Source organism: Mesocricetus auratus, unplaced genomic scaffold (genome assembly GCF_017639785.1).
Source record: "Mesocricetus auratus isolate SY011 unplaced genomic scaffold, BCM_Maur_2.0 Super-Scaffold_100676, whole genome shotgun sequence".
Classification (NCBI taxonomy): domain Eukaryota; kingdom Metazoa; phylum Chordata; class Mammalia; order Rodentia; family Cricetidae; genus Mesocricetus; species Mesocricetus auratus.
In genome coordinates, this window is record NW_024429266.1 from 1,684,068 (window position 1) to 1,698,930 (window position 14,863).

A 14,863-nucleotide genomic window follows, 5' to 3' on the forward strand; every position below is an offset into this window, starting at 1 on the left:
GAAGAAAGTCACTGTTCCTTGCTTATGATTCCAACTGCCTACTTTGGGAAAGGGAAACTGATACTCTAGATAGGAAAACCAACTAGGTCTTCCCAGGGCTCACCCAACTTTTAAACGGAAAGCCTTGTGTACTCAGAAACCTCTAATCCTGAGCAAGTCAAGACCAGCTGTCCAGTTGCAAATGCCGGGTCACCGCTGCCTATGTCCTCATCATTTTTTGAAAACCATTTCCACATCTGGGAATCTCTTCTGCTACCCACAAGACACCTGCCCTGCCAGATGGACTTTCCCCCCAGGACTGTGCCCTATTCCAGTCTGGCTCAACTTCTCTTTTCCCATCAATGCAACCCTACCTTAGTATAACCATCTGAAATATCTGTCACTTGCTATGACAATTTATTGCTTTTATGGAACTAACCAGTGAATCCTATTGACTGTTATTCTGAAAAGTCTGTGGAACCTTCCTTTTCCATCACAATAATAATTACAGTAGAAACCAACACCTTGGACTAAATTCAACAAAGTGTATTCAAGAAAGAGAGGACACAGAGCCATGGGAACCAACAAGTACACAGAACTCAGATTCCTCCAAAAACGATTTGGTAACAAAATTTATTTTTCAGAGAACATACCATAGGGCCATCACACAAGCTGGTAAGTAAAGTCGGAAATGGCTTGTCTGTCCCACAGACGTGTTGTTTTACAGAACTGAGACACGGAACCTGCAAAAATATCAAGGTGAGTTCATGATTTCCCACATGGAAACTCTCAGACCATAAAGGAGTAGCCTGACCACACCGTCTGGGATTCCCTGGTTCCAAGTCTGACTCAGAGCTCCTTACACACACCGCTACCATCTATTGAAGTCTACTCAAGGTCAAGGTCAAGTTTGCCATTGAGCTAACCTGTGTTAACCAAGCTCCGTTTCCCACACCGATGACAATTGTTACTAAATTGCTGTAATAGGCGTCTTTGTTGTTTTCTTTATAACTCAGGAGCAGGCACTGTGACTACAACATACATGTGTCACCGTCAGTCGGGCTTGTGACTGTAACACTCATTGTTAATCCACCACAGCTCCCCTTCAGAGCCCAGGGGAGCTTCAGGAACCTTGCCAGTGCAGCACTCTGGATGGCTGCAGCAAAGCAGCCCCGGTTAGGGTGTGAGGTGAGGTGCCACGTCTCGTCTCTGAGAGCCTGACTACATCCCTAAGCAGTCCCATTGTGCGTCTTAGCTGTTCACCCCTTCTGAACAAGTGAATCTGTAGCATTAGAAGCGAAGTCAACAACGCCTGCATCTTTTCCTAGAAGCTGCTAGCGCCAGCCAGCCAGGTATGCAACTTTGCCCTAGTAAGTGCCGAATAACCGCTCGAATGACTGAATAGAAGACATTAATATGATAATAAGCAGCATCTACATAATGCCTCACTACAGGGTACCATGGTTACTTAATTCTCTCAACAGCCGGAGGAGCAGGGATGGCTTTGCTGCTTAGTCCCCCTTAGGAGGTTCTGAGGGGCAGAGAGATGATGGTTCCTCGCTCACAGTGGACTACCAGTCTAGAGAACTACAGTGAGGGCTCTGATGATGAAGAGACAAGGTCTGAGAGGGCATGCAGTTTGCATCGCGGTCACCCATTTGCATTGTACCACCAGGGCCTTGCGACTAAATCCCAGAAATGCTCAGAGACACTGGCCCTGCATCCTGCACCGCGCGCACCCGTCTGGGCTCCGCCTTCACGGCTCTCCTTCTTCCTGGTGGGTTAATTAATCCTCCTCAACGCTGGGCAGCAGTAATGGGATCAAGAAGAGAGCCTCTCCGCCTGAGCTCCCAAGGGTGGCTGGCAGGAGCCCAGGAGGAGATGGAGCACAGCCTTCAGTCCGTTAATTGTTCAAGAGCAAATCATCTGTCAGCTGGAAGCCGGGGAAAAGACTCCGCCACCGCCGCCACCGAATTCAGAGCTGGAACAATAAATAATGCTCAGAGCTGTGAGCTGCGCCCCGGAGGAAAATAAAGCTGCCCACATTCGCTTCTTAGGGAAAACAAAGATGTTTCGAGTTCTGCAGGCCTGGGGATGTAGCACAAGTCAGTAAAAAATACCAACTTGTTCAGGCTTTTGGATCAACTCAGGACCCAGGGGCCCCTACCCCTCACTCAGAAAACCACTTCCTAACAGGAAGGTCTCCTGGGCTGGAGTAGAGGGGCCCCTCACTCATCTCCTTGTGTCCACACACTTAGCCCCAAATCTACCCTAAGAAGCTACCATGGACTGGGACAGAGTTGGAGCCCTTCTCTACCCTGCCGCCTCATGCCTCACTCTCCAGTTCCTGCTTGCACCCCTCGCTCCTGGAAGCAGGCTCCTCCCAACACTACTTCCAACTTGGTCTCGGTGGCTTCTTTCCTCTACGCCAGGAAGGGTTTTTCTTTCATCTGTCTAAATCCTCCTGAAACCACTTCCTCTTCCCCCAGAGACCTCAAGGACTTTGTGTCCACCCAGAGCGATGATGGAAGGTGCGCCGGGTTGACAGTGGAGGGAAGGAAAGTCAGGTTCCCAGGTCAGGAAACAGGTTCAATACTCAACTCTGCTACTGTGACTGCTGTGGTCTCAGCTATGATGCTTACCGGGGTGCGGGGACGAATCAGGGCTGTTGCAGGTCTCCTTCCCTTCTTCCTTAAGAAGGAAAGTGGAGAAGATTGACAGCTCCTACCTCGTAGAGCTGTGTGAGGACTGAACCACTTAATTCATGTCAGCCACCGAGAACAACAGTAGGTGGCCACTAATCACACCGGACAGTAATTGGCACAGTTGGTGCCCATCTTTCTTGGAGTTCTTGGAGGACCCGCAACATCTCCTTGTCCCTGGATGCCCACCTCTTAGCATTGTATCCTCAGATGGCCAGGTAAGAGGGTTAGTTGTTCGTTCTTCTTGTAGTATGAGACTACTTGTGTGCCCTGCTGCCATGCCCATTATGATAGGGTATCACTATAAGGTTTGTTTGGGCCAGTGACATAGGAGAAGGTACAAGCTATCAGCCCCAGAAAGAAGGTCCTGGAGACATTACAGAACTGTGCCAGCTCCTTCCCCCCTCTACTAAGAGTAGAGTGTGTCTTATATGGGGAGCACCTTTTTTCTGCACCCCTGAAGCCAAAATGCAGCTTAGAATAGGGTTAGACGTTGCCAACCAGTAACTAACACACATTATCAACAGAAATAAACATTTGAGTCTTGAGATACCAAGAAAAGAAAATAAGCATTTGATTTTAAAGCCTGGGCCGTTGGGTTTACTCCTTCCCACAACGTTAACTTGGTGAAAGCCGTTTATGCAGAAATTGACACCTGGACCAGCAATGAATGACTGGGTACCACAGACCTTATCCAGTTTCCAGCCCAGATCAAAGCTCTGGATGCTGATGGGAGATGTCCTTCTGCGTATATGCTTCTCTTATTGGTTGATGAATGAAACACTGTGGCCAATGAGGCAAGAAGTATAGGCAGGGCTAGGAGACAAGGAGAATTCTGGGAAGTGTAGCAGACACCATATGAGACCGGGAAGGTAGGACACGCCCAACCATTCTACAGTAAGATAAGACCACGTGGAAATACACAGATTAATAGAAATGGGTTAATAATTAATAATTGAGCTAGCCAATAAGCAGCCCAAGCCACCGGACAACAATTTTATAACTAATATAGTGTCCCTCCGTGTGCTTATTTGTGGGACTCCAGAAAGCTCACATTACAGAATGCACTGGTAAATCAACTAATTTAAGGGTGGGGAACACAATCCAAAGGGAAGACACTGTGTTCTTAAGACCCTAGGTCCCATGCCCAGGAAGGCAAATGACAGCAAGGGTTTACAAGAAGGAAGATTCAGCGGGACCAAGGCCACTTCCTTGACAGCTGCTGTTTCCAAGGCTTCAAATATGCCAGCCAGGCAGTGCACCCCCCCGCAATCCGAGGAGCAGTGTATGCCTTCCAGGCACGGAAACTGAGGCTTAAACACTACGTGAAGGTCACCGGAGACAAGTGGTCCAGGTGTGAACTTCATTTGCCTAAGTGCAAAGGCCATACCCTGGCGCCTAAAGAACACTGTCATCATGCAAGTCCATGGTGACAGCCCAAGGAAGCCTGGCCATCCAAGCACGGTCTCACTGAGACTGACACAGTTCATGCCTTGGCACACGTGCCTAACAGCAGCTGGAGATTAAGTGGACTCACCCCAAAGATGCAATATCCAGATGGAGAGGAAGCAGACTGTCAAGTGTTTGTTCTAAGTAAATGGATTCCTTTAACCAGATAGTTTTCTTATCACAAGATTAGAGTGTACGTAGGCAAGAAATGCCAGTTTGGTTAAGCGGCAGGGGAGAGAAGAAGGAAGAGGTTTCCATCCAGGGTGCTTCAATTTAATTTCTGTTGCTGTGACAGAATACCCCGATGCAAAGCAATGTAGGGAACGGAGCTATTCTGCTCACAGTTACTGTTGCAGAGAAACCAAGGTGGAAGCTTGAAGCATTCTCGTCAAGAGAGGAGAAAGAATAGATGCATGGATCCTTGCTGGCTTGCCTGCCGAAAACTAGGGAGTGGTGCCACTCACGGTGGACTGTGTCTTCCTAACTCAATTAGTAATAAAGACAGTTCCTCAAATGCATGCCCACGGGCCAGTCTAACAGACAATTCCCAGGAGACTCTAGGTTGTGTCTGAGTTGACAGTTAACACTAACCAGCACAGGGGGCTTCAAGCCCACAAGACAAAGCAGGGAAATCAAAGAGAGAAGAGGCTTGAGTAGACGTTGGCAACCGAGGCCACAGAGAACAGTTCCAGGGGATTGTCATCCCACAGGGATGCCAGGCTACTAGAAGGCAAACATCTGGACCAAGGAAAAGCCATCAAAAGGTTTCTCGGTGTTGTCAACAAAGCCACGTCATGTCTCGACACTGTATCCCAGACTCACCCTGAAATACTCGTTGTGGGTCCTGACACACATTCACTTCTCACAGACACTGAAGAAGACTGGATGCTTGGAAGAATCCCTGCTTGGAGGACAAAGAGGGACAGAATGCCGGCATAAACTATGAGAGCAGTGTGCTCAGGAGGGAAGGACGAGGGGAGGCGGGCCAGCTGGAGGTAAGGACACCAAGGGAAGCACACGCCTTTGGACCGTCTTCATCTCTCCAGTTCAGCAAGAGTCGAGTCAAAAGCAAACTCTGATAAGGAAAAGCCATTTGTTCCCGAATAAACTTCATTACTCTGCTAAATATCTCGACTGGATTTCATTTGATTCCACTCAGTCTCAATTCAATATTGTGCTTGGCCAGCTTAACCTTTTAAAAGGAGTTTTATTGATGGCATGTTATGGGGACATTAGCATTTCTCAAAAAAATTAAAGAAATAGAAAGAATTAAATTGCTTTGCTTAGTGATCTTAATTATCTAGAATAATTAGCTCCAGTCAATTCCCCCACAAGAGCTCTCCTGAGAAATCAGTGTTTGGGGAAACAGAAAAAAGGAGGGCGCCAGGCTCGGGACAAAAGCAAGCATTTGGCAAGTTATTTGGGAATATCTAATTAACCCCGGGAGTGAAGTTGACAGTCACATCCACTTTCTTAGTGCTTAATTATTAAAAGCAAATAAAGAAAGTAAATACTTGGGGAGTCAGTCTATTGGGTCTGGAAAATAGGAGTCACTTTGTGCCAACAGACACAATAATCCCCAAACACACAGCCGTGCGTTTTGGAGGCTTCAGAGACAGTCTTCAATGCCTCTGCTGAAAAACACCTCCCCGCCAGAGAACACATTACCTCCCCTAAGCTTCCAAGGAGCCCTTAAAACTCCACTGTGCATTCCTTAGGTAATTGTCTGCCCTCTCCATCCCCAGAGGACAAGCACTGAAAGTTTGGTTTAGCATACACTCACCCCTGAGGTCATAGAAACCAGACCACATCGCTAGGTGCTGGTGAGTGTGGTGGAATGATATATAAAGCAAGGCTTTTTATGCTTCTGTACATAGTTTATATTCGACAAATCCTTCACGTTCCTTCTTCCGTGTGTGTGTGTGTGTGTGTGTGTGTGTGTGTGTGTGTGTGTGTGTGTGTGTGTGGTCTCTGTGTGTGCCTGTGTCTGTGTGTATGTGTGCCTGTGTGACTGTGTGTGTGTCTCCTGTGTGTATCTATGTGCATGTGTACATGTGCATTTTTTGCATGTGTGTGACACGTGTGTACAGGTATGCATGTGTATGCATGTGGCACATATGTACACATATGCATGTGTATGTGTGTGCCATGTGTGTACACATATGCATGTGTATGTATGTGGTACATGTATACACATATGCGTGCGTATGTGTGTGGTACATGTGTACAGGTATGCATGTGCATGTGTGTGGCACATGTGTACGTGTGCATGTAGAAGCCAAAGGATGATGTCAGGAATCACCGTCCCTCTGTCTTCCACCATATTCACTGAGGCTGGGTCTCTCAATCTAACACAGAGCTTGACAATATGACCAGTCCCACTAACCACCTTGCTCTGGGCATCCCCGTCTCTGACTTTTGCCTTCTGGGGCTGGAATTACAGCTGGGAAGTCATACAGACACTGACACGAGCTCTGGGGGTCTGGGCTCAACCCCAGTCTCTTGTTTTTTTTCCCCCTTCTTCTTCCTCTGCCTCCTCCTCTTCCTCACTCTCTCTTTCCATTTCCCCCTCTACTTTTTTCCCCCCAATGTATTTCCTGTTTAGGTTCCACCATTAAAGACATCGACTCCAGAGAGGACGAGCCCTAATCAGTGTTCTCCACATAAGTTTGCCATTTTGACTTGTGACTGAGTTCCAACAAAACATTGCAAATAGCAGCAGAATGGCTGAGAAGCCCTGGGACAGGGCCCATTGGGAGGGGAGTGATTTGGGTGAAGGGTCTATCCTTGGGTTTGAATGCCCCAGAAGATTTTTCTTAAAGACTTGGGAAAGGGCAGAAGAAGGAAGGGGAAGAGAAACAGAGGAGCTGCTGGTGTGACCTCAGGGAGCTGTCAAGCCAACATGTGTGTCTTTTCTGAGGATAGTAGGGCTTTTGTGGAGCATTGGAAGCTTTATTCCCAATGCTAAGTGGAAATTCACTAGGTGAGCAACATATGAAGTTTAGGATGGTGAGGGCACAAACAGTGGTAGCCATTGATTGAGGGGACTGGAATACAAACATATTTGGTTTCTTCAGTTATAGGTTAGGAACCTATAACATCCAACAACTAAATGTAGGGACCTTGCAAAAAAGACAAAAAACAAAAAACGGGAACAAGCCAGGCAGTGGTGGAGTACACCTTTAATCCCAGCACTGCGGGGGAGGGGTCGGAGGCAGAGGCAGGTGAATCTCTGTGAATTCAAGGCAAGCCTGGCCTACAGGGCTACTTCCAGGATAACTAGGTCTGTTACATGGAGAAACTTTGTCTCAAAGAACCAGGGGAAAAAAAGCAACAGTAAAAGATCTCTAAACAACCAAAAAAAAAAAAATTCAAAATCAAGTGTGTAACACGTCTGTGGTATTTCTGACTGTGTCTACCTCAGTCACATGACATAACTCGCTGCAGCCTTGCTTCTGAACTCCGCGTACCCTTTGCGATATACGCGTCAATAATGTCGATGCCAAGGGGCCCCACCCAAAACACTGAGACTGGTGTCTGTCATGAACAGCAGTCCTTCCATCGTACTTACAGAACTGTCTGTTCTTAAGGAAAGCTGTGGCTTTGACTATAGAAGATAAAGACCAGATACTTCCCTATCATCTTTCCCCAGCATTAATTAAGTATACCTTTGATTAGACTGTGTTAGAATGTCTGGTTTCAAAACTTGCTGTCTGAGTTTTCTCTTTAAAACAACTCCCCCACCCCCCGCCCCTCAAAAAAAATGATTGGATGAACTCTGACTTGGGATTAGGGCATAATTTCCAACAATTCTTGAAATGGCCTTTGACATAGTTCTTCCACTTTGAACTAAGTGTCTCTGCAAAGCAACGTTCTCAGTATCGACGCCCGTAAGATCAAAAAATATGGATCAACTCCGAAAAACAAAAAACATTGGACTGTGCTCTACATCCTGCAGCATTGACTATTCTGCCAGGATTTAATTCTTCACGAAAAATTAAACGAGCACACCAACCTCATTAATGTGAAATTTGCTTTCATTGTTAGTAGATGATAAAATTATAAATACCAAAACAAATGTTTTAAGAGAAATCTTTTTTTTTCTACAAAAAGAGGGACACGATTATTCTTTTCTGGTAATGTATAATAGCTTTTAATTTTTTGTCCTATTGCACTAGCTGGAATTTCTATTTTGGACAAAATCTCTTTAAGAGATCACCGATGTTTGGTTTACATACTTACTTTATATATTAATAGACTCGGGGTCATGTCAAAATTTCTGGGGTGAAAGGGTGTCCGTGTAGAAAGGTTTAAGAAGTGCTGTCCTACACAACAATGCCACTCTTCTGATACGCTGCGTTAGTTTTCCATGACTGTAGCAAGATACCTGAGGAAAACCAACTTATGACGACAGAAGCCTACAATCTCCTTCAAAGGCCCCCGATGACCACAGGGACCCCAGTCAGGCCTAGTCTCCTAAAGAGAAGAACCCTCTCATACCCGCTCCACTGGGGGACACGTAAAATCCAGCACGTGGCACTTGCAAGTCGAGGGTTAGGGTGGGGAGATGCTTGCAGGCTTGGGTGTGCCTGCGACGGGGTCAATTCCAGTCTGACTTTCTCCTAGGTCTCGGTGAGGTCCTCGTTTCATGTCCCACCAGCCCCCCTTCCCCGCCATGTTCTCTGTGCACAGCCATCCCACTGACTTCCTCGACACCAGCCTTCCTTCGCTCTGAGTGCTTCGTTCGTTCCAGCACCTTGGTCCTAGTTGTCTAAGGGAAAACTCCCAGGAGGTAGCTGCCTTCCATCCTCTCCCCTGCCCTCCCCTGCATCCTCAGCCAGCGAGTCCCAAAGGCCCCGCCTCCTAATGTCTCCTGGATCTCTGTCTGCTTCCTCCCCATCCTTGCCACCATTGCTGCCACAGTCCCAAACACAGTCAAGGACTTCTGAACCCCGGCCCCGCCCACTTCGGTACCGCATGCCCCTCTTAGTACTCCAAACAGCCCACAGTCCCCTCGGCATCCTAAGCAGCCCCTTTCCTGCTACCCGTCTTCCTGAAGCCCCTTCCCACCGCCCTCCTGTGTTCTTCCTTTACCCTCAGCATCCAGGTCTAGACTCTTCTTTCCCTTTCAAGTGCAGGCTCCCATAGCTCCCTCCTGGATTCCCATACCCCACCCCCGCCCCATGCACACATCTGTCTTTGCCTCTCCTTGTGCTAACAGTCACAACGCGTTTCTAGCAGCGAGCTGTAGTTGCCATCACCCCATCCGGTGTTGGGAGTGACGATCGTACTTGGCACTCTGTAGGCACACGCATCACCCTGCCGAGCTGCCCCGGGTCGTACTCCCTGAGATGACTCTTGACGACAGAAAAGCTCAACCTGAGCCAAGATAAGCTGTCTCCAGATACACAAGGGAGGAGGGTCAGAGCAGCTGGGCTTCCTAGAGCCCGCCATGTCCCCTTCGTTGTTGTGTATTTAAAGCGTGATTCTAAAGAGCAGAAAGCTATCTGTGGGATCCCAGATTATCTAGGTTAAACCTTAGTTCCCCATGGCTACCTCAAATGACGACTGGAGAGATACAGTCTCTGGGTTTTGGGTGGCTCTTCTGCAAGATTAGAGTTCTTTGATTAAGGAGAAAAAGTCTATGAGGCCCCGGCATAGTAACTAACATGATGTCAATACCCACCATTACCACTCTTCAAGCACACAAGGCTCTGACGGGTCTCTTTTTATACAGAACTTAGTTTTTTTCATATATCATTCCTAACTGTAATTATTGCTATAATCAGCTTTCTCCTTTTGTTCCCTCAGAGATAAGGTTTCACATAGCCCAGGTTAGCCCTTAGCTCGCTATGGTACCAAGGATGTCCCTGAACTTTCTGACCTTCCTTCCCCCCCCCCCATTTTATGAGTTCTGGGACCATAGGCATTTGCTACCTACCTTGGCTTATGTAGTGACTTTGGCATGCTGGGCGAGTACAAATATCCCTACCCCTAGTTTTCCTCTTTAAGTGTGTATTACACGTCAAGTATATACAAGGTCCCCAAGGTACCTTTCTTACCAGTCTTCATGGTGGTGGTGATCATGACGGTGATGTCGACTGCTCTCGATGTGTCCTTGCTACGTGCTGAGCCTTATTCTGTGTAAGTATCAACTCCGGGGACCTCACTGTAGACAGCATATCTTCATTCCTCAGATGAAGACGTCGGGTCTCATAACTTAATACGTTTGCATAAGGAGTAATATGGAGGAATGCTGAGACTGAGGCTCAAGTTTGCCCCAGCACCAAGGACTTCCCTTTACCTCATTTCACAATCTTCCCAGCGTGGCCACCCGTAGTTTTAGGGATTGCTTTCTGCTTAAAAATAACTGTTTCATAAACTGTATATAAAGATGGAGAGGTAGGGAGTGGAGCTGGGGGAGAGTGGATCTGAAAGCCTGGTTGTTCTCAGATGGAGCCTGTGGTGGTTTGGGGTGGTGTGGCTTTGCTGGAGGTGTGCTTTGAGAGTTAAAAGTTCCCCATCATTTCCAGCTTGCTTGCCCTGCCTTCTGCTTGTGGCTGAGGGTATGAGCTCTCAGCTCCCTGCTTAGGCTGCCATGCCTGCCTGCTGTCATACTTTCCTGTCATAATGGACTCCTATCCCCCCGGAATTGCAAAACAAGCTCCTTCTAAGAGTCTTTTTGAGTCCTGGTATTTTTTATTACAGCAACAGAAGGGAAACAAACATGAAGTCATGGGTCCTGTTCTGTCTGTTTTTGAGGGTTTTTGTTTTGTTTCTAAACACTTTTTATTTCTTGGGTACTGGTATTTTTCTTCAATGCTTGTCTGTGAATCATATGCATGCCTTGTACTCAGGGAGGCCAGAATGGGCATCAGATCTCCTGGATCTGGAGTTACAGATGGCTGTGAGTCACCTCATAGGTCCTGGGAATTGGGCCTATGTCCTTTGCAAGAGCAGCCAGTGCCGGTAACTGCTGAGCCATCTCTCCAGCCCTACAGGTCCTGTTTTTTAAAGATTCTCGTGAGAGAAACTCACGAGGGGATGAACTGTTACACAGGGAGCAAGTCAAGACTCCATTTGTTTGGAGGCCCACACCTTGGACCGGTGCCCAGTCCCTTGTCTGGAAATCCTGCTTTGTTCTGTCCCCGAAAATGCCTGAAAGTCCTCTTCCTGGCAGTGGAGTGGTCACAGTCATCAGTGACACCCACTCTGCCACAGCCGGCATCCCGGTCTCTGCTGAGAAAGAGCTGGCTGAACTGCTGCTGTTTCTGGTCAGACCCCATCTGCAGGGACCAGAAACATTCAGGGCACCGCCCCAGCCAAGAAACAGCAAGGGCCCTGTTCTCCAGACCCAGCTCCCATGCCACCTTCTCCTCCCAACCTCCCAACCCAGCACGAGGGTTCCAGATGGGCTGGAAGGAAGGCCCTGGGCAAATATTGGCTCTTGAAAGGTTAATAATTTACAAATGAACTACAGCTGATAAGAAGTCGGAGCTTCTGCTGCCAGGATACAGGGGGACGTGATATGCATGCAGTCAGCTCCCTACGGTGGGAACAAAGCAGCAGGATCCAGGGGACCCCTTTAATAGAAAGCCTTGGAGATGTGGCTAAGATGCCAGTTTCTTTATACAACAGCGGCAGCTGCGGGGTAGGGGATTGGGTCAAAACATGCCAATGAAGGCATAGTAGAGGCAGCCTCCCCTCTCCTGTCCACGCTTCCAGCCAGGAAGGGCAACCATGTTTTTTTTTTTATTCAACCGCGCACACCTGCCATTGCACCTCCTCAGCCTCCCACACAGCTCCCATCCTGAGACGTAGATGTCCTCGAAAAGGCAGGTGCTTCTATTTGCTCCTCCACAGGAGGAAGGAGAAAAAAAAAAGAATAAAGTTTATTTTCATAAGCTATTTGGGACTTCAGAAGGCATCTAAAAATGGCAGAGACAGCCCACACATTCGGGAGCTGGGAAGGAGGGGCAGGGAATGGACGGAAGAGGTAGAAGGAAATGAGGAGGGGGGGCTGTTTGCATGAGGGGTTATCACAATGACATCCACACAGGCAGCCAGCAGGGAGAGGCAGTGAAAGGCTGTGACAGGGCTGGAGCCTGAAACATCTCCGCTGCTTGTTTCAAAGTGTTTTTCACTCCTGCTCTGATCCATTGTCCGGGCTGACACACATGAAGGGGTGTTAGGAAGAGAGAACATTTCATCACGTCAAGGGGCTTGTCTCACACAGAGGTTAAGAGACTTCCCTCATGAAACTCCCGCTAAGAAGTCGTCCATGAGGCACCAGGAGGGTTACGCCCTACAGCCTAGCAGAGTCATGCTCGCAAGTCACCTACATGCTCACCGTCTCCACTCCTCTTCCTGCTGCTGTGAGAAAAACACTCTGATCAAAGCAGCTTAAGGGATAATGGGCTTGTTTTTTGTTTTTGTTTTTAACCCATGGTTCCACATTCTTGTCCATCTTGGTAGGGAAGCCAATACAGCAGGCGCTTGAGGGAACTGGTCACATTACATCCTCAGTCAAGGAGCAGACAAAGACGAAAAGTGGTGCTCAGTTCCCTTTCCCCATGTGTACAGTCCCGGATCCCTGCTGAGGGAATGATGTTACCCATAGCTGGTGGGCTACCCCATCTCAGTCAGTACAGTCAGGATAATCCCCACAGACACAAACATGCCCAGAGACCCGTCTCTCAGGTGATTCTAGAATTTGGTAACACTGATAATCAACACTAGTCATCAGACTCACGCTGTGCGCACATACGTGCACACCCTCACGTGCTCAAACACCCAAGAGCAGGCCTCTGTGTGTGGTCACGCTCATGTGCAGATTGCATGGCCGCACTTGCAGTCACACATATGCGCATAGACGCAAACACAGATGCATAACCTAAGCCAGTCTGGAGGGTAGCCAGTGTCTGGTCCAGAGGCTTGGAGAACAGGTGGGAGCCAAGGTGAGGGCTCCGGCTGGGAGTCTCCAACCGATGGGTCCCTCTTCTGGAATGCCCTTCCTGATCACATCCATACACCTCCCATGTTTGTCCATCCATCTGCCCAAGGGCTTCTGGCCAGAGGAGCTGCTCTCCCTGCATCCTGGGTAACTTCTTCCACCACCGGCCAGAGGAGTCTTAGCAGCTGTGTTGCTGGGGAGCTTTTCCTGGTTACAGCTACTCCGCTCAGAGGCTGGGCTTCTGGTATACAGCCTGGTGCAGGATATCATATCTTCTATAAGCTGAAAGTTTGTCCAGAAAAGCAAACGGTCATGTACAGGAAGCCACATGGCCGGGAAGCTCTGAAGGAAGGGCCTCAGGTTCTGTGATGGGCCTGAAGATCCTTGCTTCCTACCCGCCTGAGACTTTCCTGTTGGGTTTTCCCAGGGATTCTGTGGGACACTACAGGCTGCTTAAATCTAGATTAGCTCTGATTTAATTTACTTGCCAACTAATAATACCAATTAGCACCATTCACATTAATGCTAATGAATATTAATTACACAGTTGATGGACAGAGCGCTAAGGCAACCCTATTCAGCTATCCCCCTCCCTGCCCGCACCTTTGACTAGAAGAAGCAAGCAACTGGCCCTCAGATCCCACAACCCCTCTGCGCGGCTTCATTTTCCTCTCTGGGCAAGATGTTTCCCTCTTACCTTCAAAGAAGGACCCCACACACTCTTTACATGTGGAAGCCACGTCTTATCTCTCATCTCAGCGCACACACCCTGGTGCAGCTACTTGCTCGTAACATGATGAAACGGTATCCGTGGCATGGATGAGAAAATGCACAATGGAACACAGTTTGAGGTGATCGATCGAATTGTCTCAGGCGATGGCATTTGAGGCTTTATCCTGGGAGTGTGTTGGGTCCTGATCCTTGAAGGTAGGCATCCTCAAGTGTGATTCATTCCACTCTCCCAACAAAAGCCAGGCCACACAGGGAACATGAAAGTCAGAAACGACTCTGACCTTGAAGTCTCCTTGGGCTGAGGTCAGGGGTACAAGGAGGGCAGGAGACACAGTGGTGACTCCACCAGGGGACACATCAGGCACAGCTCCCACCCCAACCCCCGCCCCAGAGCAGCAGAGGTAAGAAAATCATGCAAGACAGATCTGCCCTAATCTTGCAACAAGATCATGTTAAAAGCAATTTTTCAAGCCTGAGTAAGATGTTTATGGCCTGATAGACGATGGCTGGCGAACTCATTTCATCATAAATATCACAGCAGATAATACACTTCAGTATAAATGATGCATCTGCCTTTGCCAGGGTCTCCCCATGAGTAATGTCCCTCCGATACCAGCTTCTAAAAGATAAACAAATTATGGGTGGTAATTACCCAGAGTTTGATTTTCTTTTTTATGAGCTTTCTTTCACCCTAATCACACTCAGGGTGGGAAGACAGAGACATGAATTGGACTTAAAGTGGGGAAGCAAAGGGCCTACCTTCTCCCCCCAGTGGGGAGGCTGAAGACTGAGCGTGTTTCCATGGCTCCCCGATGAAAGGGAACACCCAGTAAGTAGGAAAACAGTACAGGAAGCAGAGAATTAGGACAGGGAGGAGGCAGCAACTCATCCAGCATGTGACTATTTAGAATATGCTAAAGCCGTAGACAAACCCTTTCCCCGATTCACACATACATGAACATGGGGCTGTGTACCCAACTGCCGCCCACCCCGGCTCAGGTTTCTCTTTGCAAACCTTGAAGCCACTGAGGCTCCCAGCCTTGGCCCC